The 17,229-nt window shown below is 43.1% G+C and overlaps 1 protein-coding gene across 2 annotated transcripts in view; it reads right to left on the reverse strand.

The window, feature by feature from the left end:
* Positions 1-17,229, reverse strand: part of TTLL4 (tubulin tyrosine ligase like 4) — a 34,662-nt gene extending 17,433 nt beyond the window's left edge. For both annotated transcript variants that reach the window (XM_082691465.1, XM_082691466.1), the window contains exon 1: positions 16,926-17,229. The gene's annotated coding sequence lies outside the window, so the exon portion shown is untranslated. The remainder of the gene's footprint in view (positions 1-16,925) is intronic.

A 17,229-nucleotide genomic window follows, 5' to 3' on the forward strand; every position in this document is an offset into this window, starting at 1 on the left:
AATGGTTGCTAAAAGCAGCCTTCTTCCTTCTCTTTACAGAGATTCTTGATGAAATCAAAACCCCATGTGTAAGGGAAGCACAGACCTGGCCAGAAAATTCAGGCAACCCGGGTCCCAGGACTCTCTTACTGCTGCCACAGGCCACCTTTTCCAAGACATGGCCTTTAATAGCATTGCCACTCAGGTGCCAAGGAAGGACCCCATCTTCCTATAGGAATGAGGAGTGACAAACTTGGAAAAGTCCTAGGTGGTCTAAGATATAAGAAGTAGAAGAAGTGAGAAATAGTTAAAAATACAACACCTTGAGAACTGTGGTTTCTACCATAAAGTCAGAGTCTAGATGGGCAAACACTGTCTGGCAGCCAGTCCCCACAGAGAGCATACACTCAGAAGGCTGTTCTTCCTGGAGGCCACAAAGCCTGTCCTCTGTGCCATACCCTGGGCTCCTGACACAATGCCTGGGAGATCCTTCTCTTCATCTCCCTCAAGTTTCTAAGTGCACTGTGATGACACACACTTGATGTGTCTGTGTGTGTGCCTACAGTTCTCGCAGATGGCCTGCCCATCTCACAGGAAACATTTCAGGATGAGACATCAAAGACAAGAAACAAGAAGGAAAGGCATTTATATACATAGGAAGCCTCACACACAGGCTACTAATGGAAGCCTTGTTTTAAAAATACCCAACTGAGGCAAACCTAAACTTAGAGTAATTGGTGATTATATAAATTAAAGGATTTACAGATCCCATTATTTTCTTTTAATTTTCATACACTTCTAAACCACATATATCCCCTACTTAAAAATAACCAAAGGCACTCATACTTATTCTCTGACTAAACCTAAAGCATCAGTCGACCATCAGTCGACCCTCCAATTGACAGCTTGTGAGGGACTTATTTGAGGAGTCAACACACTGACCTTATCTGGAAAAAAGGATTTTGAACAATCTAACACATTTCACAGAGCTATTAATCTTCTATCTTTCTTGCTCCTACACATTATCTCTGGGGAATAAGAGGACTTAAGGGCTGAAGAGGGGATACAAACACTATTCTGTTGTCCGCAGAGTGCGAGTTTAGAAGCCTGTTTCTGGGGGCGCCTGCGTGGCTCAGTCGGTTAAGTGTCTGCCTTCAGCTCAGCTTGGGTCATGATCCCAGGGTCCTGGGATCAAGCCCCACATCGGGCTCCCTGCTCGGCGGGAAGCCTGCTGCTCCCCCTGCTTGTGCACTCTCTCTCTGACAAATAAACAAATAAAATCTAAAAAAAAAAAAAAAAAAAAAACCAAAAACAAAAGAAGTCTGTTTCTGGTTAAGTTCCTTAATCAAAGTCCAAACAGGAAAATGCCCAGCTGAGAAGAAAGGTTAGTTTAGGGCAAAGCAGCTGAGGAGCAGGTTCTTGGGAAGGAGAGTCTCTCTGAAACAGCTCTCAGAACATTCAAATATGTTTATGCCAAAACAAAATCTTGGGGTGCCTGGGTGACTCTGTCAGTTAAGCATCTGACTCTTAATTTTAGCTCAGGTCTTGATCTTGGGGTCATGAGTTTAAACTCTGTGTTGGGCTCCATGCTGGGAGCCCAAACTAAAATAATTTTAAAAATTAAAATAATTAATAATTTAAATAAATAATTAATTTAAAAATCAGAATAATTTTTAAAAAATACCAAAGATCTGGAAGAATTTACGTCAAACTATTATGGCAGAGACCTTGGGGAGACAGGCGAGATGAGGATGGGGCAGGGGTGGGGGAACAGTTCTTTAGTTTGCTTGTTTCGTCTTTCAAAACAGACAACAAACAACCATGTGACACTTGTGTGCAGTAGTCCGAGAGTCTCCAGGGCACTACTGCTCCTTTCGGCCCTGCTGGGGACCAGCAGTCATCACCCCTTCATAACTCAAGTCAGCTCTGATGAACAGTGAATTCATTCAGTGCTAAAACCACACAGCTGGAATGTTTGGGAAGAGACAAGAAAGGAAGAAGCATGGGGCGCCTGGGTGGCTCAGTGGGTTAAGCCGCTGCCTTCTGCCTTCGGCTCAGGTCATGATCTCAGGGTCCTGGGATCGAGTCCCGCTTCGGGCTCTCTGCTCAGCGGGGAGCCTGCTTCCTCCTCTCTCTCTCTGCCGGCCTCTCTGCCTACTTGTGATCTCTCTCTGTCAAATAAATAAATAAATAAAATCTTTAAAAAAAAAAAAAAAGGAAGTAGTATAACCTCTGCTGGGTAGTGGTGAAATCAAATGAGAGAATTCACATAAAGCACAGCGCATGGTCCACACTAAACAGTCAAGGGATGGCAGTGATCATGCTCGTTATGACTGGCATCAAATGATCTTTCTCCCCTCAGCCCTCTTCTCAAGCTACCATGAAGAAGGGTGGGGGGGGGATGCACCTGGAGAAGGCAACAAGTATTCCATTGCAAAATTTCAGCTAGTGCAAATAGTGTTCTTTTAATAAAAAGACACAGTAGTGTGTCATCTGGAAACTTCTGTGAAATTTATTATATTATCAGTAATTGGGTTCTTCAGTGGCAGGTCTGACTTGGCACTAAAAAAAAAACTGAAAAGTGCTTTGGGATATCCTCAAAGAAAACACTTGCTTCTAGCTCTTACAGTTTTTATATAACTAGATGGCTGGGATTTCCAAAAACACTGGGAGAAGAGTTAAAAAGCGATTGTTACTCACCTACTGCCTGGACCCTGATCCCAATATACTATCTGTCAAGAAACCAAGTAACTAGAGCTCCTTGGAGAACAGCTGGAGCAGGAAAAGTATCAGATGAGCCTGTCTCTTATGTTGCAAAAACTGAGGAAATTCTCAAATTTTGATAGAGACATATCATAAGATCATAGAAATAGCTCACGTAACAGTTAACAGTAAAACACTGGATGTTTTCCTTCTAAGACTAAGAACAAGGCAAGGATGCCTACTCTTCTCATTTCTATTCAACATTGCACTGGCAATTCTAGCCAGTGCAACACGGCAAGAAAAAGAAATTAAATGCATGTAGATTATAAAGGAAGAAGTGAAACTATATTTACTTGCCAGAGACATCATCTTGTACACAGAAAATTCCAAGAAATCTACAAAAAACCTACTAAAATAAGCAAGTTTAGCAAGATTATAGATAAAAGATCAAGATACAAAAACTGATTTATTTCCATACACTAACAAGTAAAAACTGAAATTAAAAAGTACACTGAAAACTACAAAATACTCCCAAGAGAAATTAAAAAGTTAAATAAATGGAGAGATATAACATGTTCATGAATTAGAAGACTCAATATTGTTAAGATGGCAAATTCTTCCCAAACTGACCTATGGAGTAAACACAATTCCTATCAAAATCCCAGCAGGCTTTTCTGGAGAAACTGATAATCCTAAAATTTATACGGAAATGGAAAAGACCTAGAACAGCCAAAACAATTTTGAAAAAAAAAAAAAAGAAAAGAAAAGAAAATTGAACTTATACTACCTGATTTCAAAATTTAGTATTAATAGTAATAATTATAATTATTATAGTAATCAAGATAATGTGGTATTTGCATAAGAATAGACATATATATCAACAGAACCAAACAGAGTCTAGAAATAGACCCTTCCATTTATGGTGAATTAATTCACAATAAGGTTGCCTATGCAACTTAATGAGGAAAACGATAACCTTTAACAAATGATGTTGGAATACGTGGCTATTTACATATAAAAAAACAAACTCAGACTCTTACTTTATACCATAAATTAACTGAAACTGGATCAGAGAGCTAAATATAAGAACTAAAACTATAAAACTTCAGGCAGAAAATATAGGAGGAAATGTTACTGACTTTGGGCAACTGAAAATTTTTAAGAGAAAATATGCTAACAGTCCAGCTGCTGGGGTGCCTGGGTAGCATCTGCCTTCAGCTCAGGTCATGATCCCAGGGTCCTGGGACCTATTCCCGCATCAGGACTAGAGCAGGGAGCGTGCTTCTCCCTCTCCCACTCCCCCTGCTTGTGTTCCCTCTCTTGCTGTCTCTGTCAAATAAATAAAATCTTAAAATAAAAAGTCCAGCTATTAAGTGGATTATATCAATGAAGAATTTAGAAGAACACTACTGAGAGAATGAAAAGAAAAATCAACAAACTGGGAGAAAATATTTGCAATTATAATGGACTTGTATCCAAAATATGCTATGAACTCTCACAACTCAAGAAGATGAAAACCAACCCAATTAAAAAAATATATAAGTAGGCAATTTTGAAGATAGCCAAAACATCTGAATAAATATTTCACTAAATAAATACATAGGTGACTAATAAGCATAAGAAAAGATGATCAATATCTTCAGTCATTAGGAAAATGACAATTAAAACCACAATAAGATACCCACTATATATATATAACCCATGTTGGCTATATATAACCCATGTTGGCTATAACCAACATGGACTGATAACAGTGTTGACCAGACTCTGGAGAAATTGGAATCTTCCTACATTGCTGATGGGAACATACAATGATACAATGATACAGCCACTTTGAAAACCATTATGAGCTTTGGGTGCCTGGGTGGCTCAGTGGGTTAAGCCTCTGCCTTCAGCTCAGGTCATGATTTCAGGGTCCTGGGATCAAGCCCCGCATCAGGCTCTCTGCTCAGCAGGGAGCCTGCTTCCCCCTCTCTCTCTGCCTGCTTGTGATCTGTCTCTCTCTCTGTTAAATAAATAAAATCTTAAAAAAAAAAAAACATGAGTTTTGTAAAAACTAATACATAATGACCCAGCGATTCCACTCCCAAGTATCTACCAAAGAAAAATTAAAGCATTATGTCCAAACACTTAAATACTAATATGCATAGCAGCATTTTTCTTAATAGGCAAAGACTAGAAATAATCCAGATGTCCATCAACTGGTAAATAAACAAAATATGATATATTTATTTAATGGAATGTTACTCAGCAATAAAAAACAACCTAGATTAACCTCAAAAACATTCTGCTAAGAAAAAGCCAGACACAAAAGACTATATATTGTAGGATTCCACTTTTATAAAATTTCTAAAAAAGACAAAATTATAGAGATAGAAAGTAGATCAGTGGTTGCCTGAGGCTGAGGGTGGGAACAGGAATGACTATATTTGGGAATGAGGGAATTTTATGGGGTGATGAAAGTGTTCTAGAAGCAGATGGTGGGGGCACCTGGGTGGCTCAGATGGTTAAGTGTCTGCCTTTGGCTCAGGTCATGATCTCAGGGTCTTGGGATCAAGCCCCGCATCAGGCTCTCCACTCAGTGGGGAATCTCCCTCTCCTTGTCACTCTCTCTGCGTGCTCTTGCTCAATCTCTCTCTCTCAAATAAATAAGTAAAATCTTAAAAATAAATAAATAAATAAAATAAAAAATTGAAACCAGATGATGGTGATGATTGCACAAATGTACAAACTTACTAAAAGTGATTGAGCTCTACTTTTACAGTGAAGGAATCAATTGCATAGTATGTAAATTATACCTCAATGAAGTCAATAAAGGTGGAAGAGGAAAAAAAGGACTTAAAGGGCCTAAAGAGGCTCCCTCTAACCAAATCTGGCACAACCCGAGCAGCAAAATAAATGAGTACCAGACTACGTAAAGCAAGAATCCATGAATCCACAGTGATATAAATAAATAAAAGAATGAATGAATGAATGGGGGAGAAGGAACAACGCTCCCTCACAAAAGAATTCCAATGGATAAGAACAGAAAATCACCACTGACAACCGCCATGAAAATAACTGCTTCAGGCAAAACTCATCAATGGATCCTAAAATTGGTGGGTAAAAGATTACTGGGAAATGGGATCATTCTATTGTCTCAAAATACCTCTCCACAGATATTTATTAATTACAAAAGGGAAAAAAGAAACAACTTGGGGTGCGTGGGTGGTCCAGTCTGTTGAGCCTTGGGCTGTTGGTTTCATTTCAGATGGTGATCTCAGAGTCATGAGATCAAGCTCCACAGCGGCTCCACATTCAGCATGGAGTCTGCTTTGTTTCTCTCTCCCTCTCCCCGCTCCCAGCCATGTGTACCCTCTCTCACATAAATAAATAAATACATCTTGAAAAAAAAAACCCAAACCCATAACTTTACAGTGGAGAAACCAGGCAGACATAACCATAATCAAGTGATCAAAGTTCCCATCATCAGGAAGAGCACAAATTGGCACAAGGCCCTTCATGACGGGACTCACTGAAGGACTCGTCATCACATCTGTGATTTCCTGACCTAAATGCACCACCTGAATACAAAGGGAAATATCAGACAAGACCAAGTTGAAGGTGATTCTACAGAATAACTAGTCTGTACTCTCCAACAGTGTCAAGCTCATGAAAGACAAAGGCTGAGGAACTATTCCACTTACAGGAGGCAAAAAAGACAAGACAACCAAACGCAGTGTGTACTGCTAAAAAACAAAGGGCAGGGGCGCCTGGGTGGCTCAGTGGGTTAAAGCCTCTGCCTTCAGCTCAGGTCACGACCCCAGGATCCTGGGATCAAGCCCCGCATTGGGCTCTCTGCTCGGCAGGGAACCTGCTTCTTCCTCTCTCTCTCTACCTACTTGTGATCTCTGTCTGTCAAATGAATGAATAAAATCTTAAAAAAAAAAGGACAGTGACAGGACAACTGACAACATCCGAATAAGGTAGATCTGATAATAACATTATAGTATATGGTATTATATCAACATTAGTTTCCTGATTTTGATCAATATACTGTGTCGATTTAAGAGAATATCATTGTTTTAGAAAACAGGAAGTTTTTAGGAAATATTCAGATATGAAGGGGTTTCATGCCTGCAAGCTACTGGCAAACATTTCAAAAAACAATTCGTAGCTCACTTATGAACACTAAAGCAAGTGTGATAAAATAGTAGCATTTGATCAACTTGGGTAAACAGTAAATTGGGGGCACCTGGGTGACTAAGTCGTGAGTGTCTGCCTTCAGCTCAGGTCATGGTCCTGGGGTCCTGGCATTGAGTCCCGCACTGGGTGCCCTACTCGGCAGGGAATCTGCTTCTTCCACCCCTACTTTCCCTGCTTGTGTTCCCTCTCTCTCTGTCCGTTAAATAAATAAATAAATAAAATTTAAAAAAAAAATAGGAATTCTTCGTACTATTTTTGCAGCTTTTTTCAAGTCTGAAATCATTTCAAAATTTAAAAAGTTAAGGAAAAAAAAGTTTATTACAACTTTTAAAGGGAAGTTTGGTTTTCCTCAGACTAGGAGGCAGGCAGTGCACAATCACCTTTAATTCTTTGAAAGAAGACTGGCAGGAATGGATTTTATGAGGGAGTGATTCCCGCCAATGAAGCAGGACTCACTCCTCCGCTCCATTACCTGAAACCGGCTTAGTAGGGATCCACCTGCCATCACTGGCTTAGTAGGGATCCACCTGCCATCACTAAGGTTCAAGAACTAAGGCCACCTGCCTTATGAAGGGCATCCCCAGGACATCAGTCTTCCCAGTGTAGTCACCTTACTATGAGCCAGCGACCCAGCACACTCTGCTCTAATCGGCCCCTGAACTGACAAACTCTGGCTTAAGGGGAGTTCGAGGGAGAAGGCAAACACCAGAGCCTGGCAGCTGATGTTCAACAGCACTTTCCCTGGGGCCCATCAACGCACAGTGTCAGGGACATCTGGTTTTTTAGGAGAGACATGCTGTTTAAACCTGATTCTATGTGAAAAATCTCACTGCCCAACAAAACACAAGTCTTTGTCTTGCCTTTAACCTAGAAAGCAGTTACTGCTGCCATCATCTGGGAAACAGAAACCGAGAGGCTGAGACAAGGGGCTGGCTAGACTCAGGGGATCACAGGGACAAAATGGGAAACTCAAGGTTTTCTATGATTCAAGAAGATAACATGTTTCCTCTTAATCTCCTTGAAATTAGATGAGAATGTCAGATTTTAATAAAGTCATGCTAAGGACAATGGGAGCAGGGCTGAGATAAGAAGGCATCAATCAGGGGAGCCTGGGTGGCTCAGTGGGTTGAGCCGCTGCCTTCGGCTCAGGTCATGGTCTCAGGGTCCTGGGATCGAGTCCCGCATAGGGCTCTCTGCTGAGCAGAGAGCCTGCTTCCTCCTCTCTCTCTCTGCCCGCCTCTCTGCCTACTTGTGATCTCTGTCTGTCAAATAAATAAATAAAATCTTTACAAAAAAAAAAAAAAAAAGAAGGCATAAATCACATCCCTCAATTGACTCACTTTTAAAGCCAATTAACCTTACAGAGTCAGGGACAGTAAATAAGCTGCAACTGCACAAAAAGACTTCAGTTAAAAAAAAAAAACATTTGCAGGCAGAAGGGTCTGAGTCCCTGGAACAGGCACTGATACAACACCCAAACTCCCAACATGCCCTGGGTAATGATTTCACCCCGACCTCCGATCTTCACTCCTACTCACCCACTCCATCCACAAGTCTTTCCGGCCTCAAGTATATGTGCCTGGAGCCATCTACTGCCCTTCCACCATTATTCCCTTAGTCCACATCTCTCACCTGCTGGTTTCCCCTGCTTCTAACTCCTAACGCCTTCTTTATAATCAATTCTCCAGACTGTGGTTGAGGTGCTCTTCTTAGAATGTACTTAAAGCTATCCGGTGGCTCCACGGCCCACGTGATGACTCCTTTTCTCTCTCTCTCTCTCCCCGACCTTATGCAAGTCACTCTTCCTCCTCAGCAGGCCTGTTCCCACCTGTGCTTCAGGGGCCTTGTTGTTCCCTCTGAAACATTCAGTTCCCTCACTCAGCTATGGGCAACCACCACCAGCCCAAAGAGCCTGTCAACACCAATACTGCCCCACCCCCGATCAGTCCCTATCACATTACCTTATTTCAATCTGTTTCACTCTTCTACTAGTTGAAATTACTCATTGTTAATATTTCCTTATAAGTGCTAAAGAAATGGTGGAAGAATAAATGGAAACTGATTTTTTTTTTTTTAAATAAAGGATACCAATGGGGTATGAGAGCTAAGCGTGTATACCTTTTTGATCATTTTGTTTTCTGGCTATATAAATGAATCACTGAGTCAAAAACCCTGTTCATTATTTTCAAAGTAGAAACTTCAACTATTTCTGCATTCCTTTGTTGTGTGTTTATCTTCTCTTCCAGCATGAAAGCTCTTTGAGAACTGGGACCTTATTTACACAGTCTATGCCCAGCCCTGGAAATGTAATCAGGGCTCATGAAATATTTGCCGAATACACACATGCATCTATAGAGGTAAAACCCAGCATGGCCACTGCGGGCCCCCTGCGGATGAATTAGCTTCTCTTTTCCCACCACGGTCTCCTTGCTGCTACTTCTCTCCTCAGTGCAGGAACTCAGCCACAACCACACCAGCTCCTTCAGGGTGACCTTTTCTTCCCCATGGTACCCCCTCCAGAGTCCTCCATGGCTCCCGTTTTATCTTCCCTCCCAGGTCCAACCAATCTGCTCTCGCTATTTCAACCATTATCCGCAAAAACTCCACTCTTGAGACCCAACCTCTCTCAAGCTTCATGTCCTCGTCACCAACTGTCTCCGCCACCTTTTCCACATGCATATCCGACCTCTTCAAGCCTGTCACACCAGCTTTGCACACTTGACCTTCCATTTCTTTCAGTGGAAGCTTCTCTCAGTCGCCTTAGAGGAACACTTCAGCCACTTCTGACTTCTTCCTTTCCCTAATTCTCCAGAGCCAAGCTAGTTATAAAACTTGAGAGAGATTCTTTCTCCCTAGCATGCTTCTTCCACTTATCCCCCCACCCCTCCCCAGAGCCGGACCACTGCAGTTAACACCCAGACTGAGGTCTGTTTCCAGGGTCCACCCTTCCCAAGTTCACCCTATAGGCAACCTCCAGATTAACTCTAATTGATTTTACTTGATCAGGTTACTCCCCTTTCAAAAATTTCCTAGGAGTCCTCACTAAATATCATAGCAGCCCACCAATCACCTGCAACAAAATTGGGTACAGGACACCTGGCTGGCTCAGTCAGTATAGTGTGTGACTCTTGATCTCATGGTCGGTCGTGAGTTCAAGCCCCATGCCGGGCAGGGAGCCTACTTAAAATAAAAATAAATAATAAATAAAAATAAAAAACAAAACAGAACAAACATGGGCTGCAGATTCCCAAGTCCCATCTTCAGAGTAGACTCAGTGTGAGTCTGGGGTAGGGCTGGGAGTCTGCATTCCAAATGATTCTCACCTGAATCAGCAAATATAATCTAGATTTCTTAGTTTGGGTTGGAAGGAGTTTCCACCTCCTTCCACGGTAAACTCTGCCCTATGAACTGTGCTCGTCTTAAACACTAAACTCCTAGAATAAACCTTTCAAACTTGTCTGCAGGCCTTTGCTCCACTCAGCCTCTCCCTTCTGAATCAGTACATTTTCTTTACCTTTTCCAGGCACAGCTCAAGCCCCACTCCCTCCATGAGTATGTCCTGCACCCAAAGGCTACTCTCCCCACTCTTCTCTTTTCACATGGAGATGCCTCATAACCCACACGGATGGTTTCTATAGGGAATCCCTGGGTACCTATAACAGACAGGAACAAAGCTCATCTGGTAGGAGCGGGGAAGATCACTGCCCCAGCTTGGCCTGCTTCTCAGCAATGCCGGCCAGGTCTCCTCCCCAAACAACTTATGGACCAAGTAGGGCACTTGGCCCCCGGAACAAAGTTTCAAAAACAATTGACTTGGTGTGATGGACCCACTCCTTATCAGTTACACCACCACAAAGCTGTTAAAAATAAAACAAACCAAAAATATCAACTAAAGAGTAAGAAAGGAGGATGAAGAACCGCAGAGCATTCTAAAGAGAAAATGGCCTCAAACACCCCTTTCTATTTACAGGCCGGACTCAACCCAATCCCTACCCCTCCCAGCACCCAGCTGACCAAGTACAGGCGTCTTGCAGTAGAATCCCGACTGCCGTCCCCGGCTGCAGTCTCAGCGGCCAGCCTCAGGAATCACACCAACCTGCTTCGTCATCTTTATACAGCACTCGGAATCTGCCTATCTCATTGTGCCTTCCACTCTGTGAGATGTAGTTTTGCCTCAAGTTTCCTCTTTAGTCAAGAGTGAACGAAGAACAGCCTATGCCAGGAAAATCTACGGCTGTTGTTTCAAGACACCAAGTCTCTAGAGGCCGGGCCCAGACCAGCTGGGACAAGGTATCTATTTCTACAGAAAGCAATTATTCATTACCCGCTGATTAAATCGCTCTCCTGTATTACAGGAGTGTATGTGTGTGGCTCTTGGGACCTGTAGTTTCCTCACTCTCCTCCGCCTAGGAGCTTCCCTCGGTCACCAGGGGAACTAAAGACATCAGAAATGGTTCAGTGTCTACCACCTGAAACATCTTGAATGAGACTGCTTTAACTGCTCAGTAGTTCTTTTAGAAGACAGAACTGACTTACCTGGAACCAAGAAGAATGGGGAGGATTATAGGAATCATCCTCGTTTTCTCTTAGGAGATAAATCCCTAGCTGTATCTCCCTAAACAAAGTTGGAGGGGCAATGAACTTCTCGAAGGCCTACTGAGCAAGGAAGGTCAAAACCCCAGCCCTTTGAGAAGGGAGGGTCAGGACCACAGGTTAAGACATATGGCTTTTGCAGAACACGGTTCGGCAATGCAGAAGGAGGTGGCGAAGCAGAGAGAGAAACAGAGCTTTCAGCACCTAGAGCAGAGGAGGGCCAATCTACAAATTGCTGAAAAGTGAAAACTGTTGAAGGCTTAACATAATTAGGTGACGAGCTCTCCGAGAGCCTTGGCTTATTACCACCTTCAGAAAGGAACCTCCATCCTCCTCCTAAGGGTGGAGTGTGGTCCTCAGGGTACTGTCCACAGGGTCTGCTAGGGAAACTAGTTTCCCAACAAAACTAAGATGTGATTTGCCTTTTTAATTGTGCCGGTCTTTCCATGATGGTACAAAAGCAGTGATGGGTCAGACTGTCGGTGCCTCAGCAAGGTCGGACACAGCGGCACACCGGGCCGGATCCTTGCCCTCCATAGGCTTCCTCACCACACAGTAGAGGAATGCCAGCTTTATCCAAAGATGTCCTTGATGACACAGTACAGATTATCTTAAATCTCAATCTGGGAGTGCATCTTTTTAATGCTCTGTGTGACAACACAAGGAGCATGTGTAAAACACTTCCTTGGCGTACAGAAGGTGATGGCCGCCTCTAAGGCAAGCACTGTGTGTTCGAATTGCAAAATTTTTCTGTGGGACACGATGTTCACTTCATAGAATAAATGACACGAAAGTGATGGGTTATTCAGACTTTGGGATTTGGCAAACGTTTTCTAGAAAACAAAACAAAGTGAGATAACCAATTCAAGAAAGACAACTGATAGTATTTGTTGCCAGTGATAAAATTTCAGTTTTCAAGAGAAAAATTAGAATTTGGTTTGACAGTTTGACAGCTTCCCAAAAGTTAAGCATTTTTCTGATGAAAGTGTGGTGATAATAAGAATGATTTTTTTGGGGGGGGATGGGGATACTGTTAATAAAATGTGGCAACATTTGGAAGAGCTGTGTAACTCAATGAAAACAGCCTTTTCCAGATACCTATCTCAATGTTACAGAATCACGTCTGGGTAAAAGGCCCCTGGCAAAAACAAACAGGAAGAAAAAAGAAAAAAAGACCCAGTCAAAATGGCTCAGTCATTGGGCGTCTGCCTTCGGCTTGGGTCATGATCCCGGGGTCCTAGAATCAAGTCCTGCATCAGACTCCCTGCTCAGCGGGGAGCCTGCTTCTCCAGCTCCCACTCCCCCTGCTTGTGTTCCCTCTCTGGCTGTCTCTCTCTGTCAAATAAATAAATAAAATCTTAAAAAAAAAAAAAAAAAGAGAGAGAGAGACAGACAGACAGACCAGTGGATTTTAATGTAACGAAGTATGAAAAGTTATTTTCACATTCCACACTGTAATAACCTCCATAAAACCATCCCTTGTTAACTTTTGTGTAATACCAAAGAACACTCACAATTACCAACTGAATGGCTGTGAGGCTGGGTTTTCTTAGTAATTCAACCAAAGCAACACATCACAACTGACAGAGCACAGAAAGAGATATGAAAATCCACCTATCTTCTATACAGCCAGATGTTGAAGAGATTTGCAAAGACAGTGCTACTCTTCTCCCTAATCTTTTTGAAACAATATCATTTTTCATTTTAAAAATTCTGCTTATGGGGGTACCTGGGTGGCTCAGTTGGTCAGGGGTCTGACTCATGATTTTGGCTCGGGTCATATATCCGGGTCATGAGATCGAGCCCCGTGTTAGGCTCCGGACTCATCGGGCTTGTCCCTCTCTATCTGTTCCTCCCCGCTGCTCCCGAGCTCTAGCTCAAGTAAATAAATAAATAAATAAAATCTTTTAAAAAATAAGAATAAAATAAAAATTCTACCTATGTCAACTTGTAATGCATTTAGTACTTCTAAATGAATTAATAGGGTGGGGGTAGGGTAACAGGGTGATGGGTATTAAGGAGGGCACGTGTTGTGATGAGCACTGGCTATTATACGCAACTAATGAATCACTGAACACTACATCAAAAACGAAGGATGTACTATATGGCGGCTAACTGAACATAATTTTAAAAAATGGAAAAAGAAGTATTTTTAATAAGTGATAAGTGAAAAAACTAATAATTATTTCAAAATTTCTAATATGGTATAAACATCAAGATTATATATCCCACATTAAAAAATATATTGATGGTCCCGGAGAGGTTCTGAAGTGCATAAAGGAGTCCTAAAAGCAGTAAGTCTGAGCACCTCTGGTTTAAAACCCCATTGCCTGTCCAGAATATCCCTGAGGGCACCTAAGGACAAATTTCTCCTTATTTCAGGGCCTAAGAGAAATGAGCACTCTCCATATTTATTCCTAAATGCCCAGTTTGGTTTCCCAGTTCTGCCAGAGGAGAGGGTAAGAAGTTCAGGGCACTTAAGAAAAATTTTCTCTGCATTTCACTGACCAACCAAAGCACCTGATCCCATGCTGGAATCCAGGAAGCCTATAATCAGACAGTTCAAGTTCACAAAGGAATGTAAACTCAACTCCAGAGCGTGAGTGTCAGATCCTAAAGTTAAGGCTTCATCCAGATATAGCTGTTTAGCAAGTGACCTTTCACTTATACACTCATTTTTGTATTTGGTAATAAATTCACTTGCATACCTTTCCCTGCACCTACTCTCTCAGTGTTGGTGTTCCTAAGAGTTCAGTCTTCTCACTCTGCCCGGCACACGGTCAGTATTCAATAAACTCTCCTAGAGCAGTCTCTTCCATCCCATGACTGCAACCACCTCCTCCATTCTCAATTTTTTATCATCCCCAGACTTCTGTCAGGAGAGCTCCAGACCTACAGAACAACCTCCTGGGCCTCTCTACCTAGATGTGCTGCAGGGACCTCAATTTGTCATGTCCAAAGTGAACCCCTTTATCTTTCTCCTCAAATCTGCCCTTCCTCCTAATAGTTTCTCCTACATCACCACCCACCCCGTCACTAAAGTCTGAACTTAGGATCATTCCAAACTGCTCTTGTCCCACTCTCTGTATATCTATTTTGCCACCAGGCCTTGTCTATTCCACCATCTTTAACATCTCCATGCCCACTGCAGCCAACATAGAGCCCTCATCATCACTAGACTTGTCTCAGTTTTCTAACTGGCTCCCTGCCTCCAGTCTAAAATCCTTCCTATTCAACCCCACACACTGATGCTACAAGAACCCCAAATTACAAATCTAATGTCATCTTCCTGCTAATTATCTTTTCCATGGCTTTCCTGCAACATACTCTTCAAATGGTTTTACTCATGTATCCCCAAAAGAATTTAAATCATGTATTCCTTGCACATTTAAGTTTAATTCTAAAGTTTCTCGTCACAAGTTTAAACAAGCTTATTCTTTTGTTAAAAAGAGGTCGAATCTACTAAGTATTCTATAAAAAGAGCTAAGTTAAGGATTAACTATAATTTGAATAAGCATTTCATGATTTGGTAAAATAATTTTTAGCTACCTTACTGAAAAACACACACCTAAATTAAAAGAAATCTCTTTAAAAGTTTTTTTATGCAAGTTTTATCCTATAGCTTGAAAAACCCATGGTCCCAAAAAACATTCTAGCCACATTTAACTGCTGAGTTCGTCTGAATTCAGAATACCACAATACCAATCAAGACTCACCCTAATAGCAATGTGTATAAGTGGAAGACAGGAAGCCTTCTGAGTTTTCCAAAGTAATTTAATCATCAAAGAAGGACTTCCTGAAATCAGTATTTCCTAAGACTCCACTTGGCAAACTGCTTTTTTTTTTTTTAAGATTTTATTTATTTGACAAAGAGAGAGCAAGCGAGTGAGCAAGCACAAGCAGGGGGAACAGCAAGCAGAGGGAGAGGGAGAAGCAGGCTCCCCACTGAGCAGGGAGCCAGACCTGAGATCATGACCTGAGCTGAAGGCAGATGCTTAACTGAGCCACCCACCTGAAATTTTTACACTTGGGACAAAACATTATAATTTGGGAGGTGGGAGGGATATTCAATCCCTCCGGCCCCACCTCTTCTTGTCAGGTCAGTTTCAGAAGCATTCATTTGGAAGCTGAGGATTTGGACACTGATTCTTCTAAAGCTGTATGTGCAGGTATATTCCTTGGCAGTCCTGGGCCCCAATCACCCTGCCTGAAAAACCTGAGGATACCATTCTCTTCAACAAAGCATCTTTAGCCCTTTGTGATCTAACCCCTATAAATTTTCCTCTTCCTATTTGTCATTGGATGGCTACCCCCAAACCCAGCTCAGGTCTGTCAAATTGTTTCAATTCTCTTTTAAGGCCTTGCTGTATATTTTCTAAAGCTACTTTGTATCTGGAATGTGCTCTCAACTTCTTTATTCCCAGAAGACACTTGATAATTTTTCAAGGTTCCATTTAGCCCAACCAATAAGCTGTTGGTAACTTTCTCAGCATCAAGGCGGTGGGTCTCATACAGTGTCTCATATTTTTACTGCAAGAAATGAAGGGTGGACAGAATACTGTCTTAAAAAGTCCCCCAGCTACTTGATGATTGGCTAAATCAACAGGTGATGAAGTTGAGAAAGATGTGATCTAGAGTATCTGAGGGAGCAAGGATGACTCCATAAAGGATCAAAACATTTTCTGGATCCAGAGTAAGAATGTGAAGACCAAGGAATAGGGATTGTGTATTTTTCCAAGCAAATCTGGGTTAACAATGTTTCTAAATTTTTTTCAGAGCACACACCACACAGTATGGCAAATGTTTGTTTACTTGATTAAAAATCCCCCCTAGACTATAAGCTCCGTGAAGACATGCCTGCCTTGTTCACTGTTGCCACCCCCAGCGCCTTCCACAGTGCCTTGGTTCACTAAATATTTCTCGATGTTTGTAAAAAATTGTTGAGTGAGTGCTTACATAAAGGGATGGATAAATGAGGGGTTAAATTTACAAGATCTCAAATTCTGTTCGAAACTCTACAGTTTAGGAAAGTATTTCTCTATAGCTTCTAAAGATGGGGAAAGAAAAAAGTGGGCATTCATGTTCCGATTCAGCTACGAATTCAGAGGAGCTTGGGCTCCCACCCCGGCGAGAATTTAAACCGCAGCGCGGCGGGAAAGAGGAGGCACGGAGGCCCAGGGTGAGGGGATGCTGCAAGGGTTCGGGCACCCAGAGGCAGGGATGACTAAATTCACGGGGCGTGGCGGAGAGGGGAGAGGGGTCCCGGGGACGCGTGAGGACCTGACCCAGTGGAAGGCCGCAGCCCCCTCGCCTCCCTGGATGTGGAGAGGTGGCGGGCAGGAAGCGGGGCTGAGGCGGGAGCCGCCGGAAGGCTGGGGACCCGCGCGAAAGGACCGGGGCAAGAGGGAGAGGCGGGAGAGTCGGCGGGCGGACGGTCGTTGCCAGGGCTTCGCCGTCGCACTCACCTAGAGGACCCAGCTTCGCTCCGGCTCGGCGCCGGCTCCGCGCTGCTTCCTCCCTCGGCCTGCTGGGCAAGCCGGCGGCCTCAGACGCCCCTAGCAACCACGCACCGCCACGCGACCCGCGCTCCCAGCCGCCGGCGCCGAGGCCGCCTGCCAGGCACTGCGCGCGCCCCCAGCGGACAGACCGAGGGCCTGGAAGGGGCGATCGCGGCGGACGCGCGGGAGGTAGGCGCGCGTAATCTCGGGGGTTGTGGGGCCTGGGAAGGCAGGCCGTCACCCGCTCGCGCATGCGCAGTCGCTTCAGTGC

Source organism: Mustela nivalis (assembly GCF_964662115.1).
Source record: "Mustela nivalis genome assembly, chromosome: 11".
Taxonomy (NCBI): Eukaryota; Metazoa; Chordata; class Mammalia; order Carnivora; family Mustelidae; genus Mustela; species Mustela nivalis.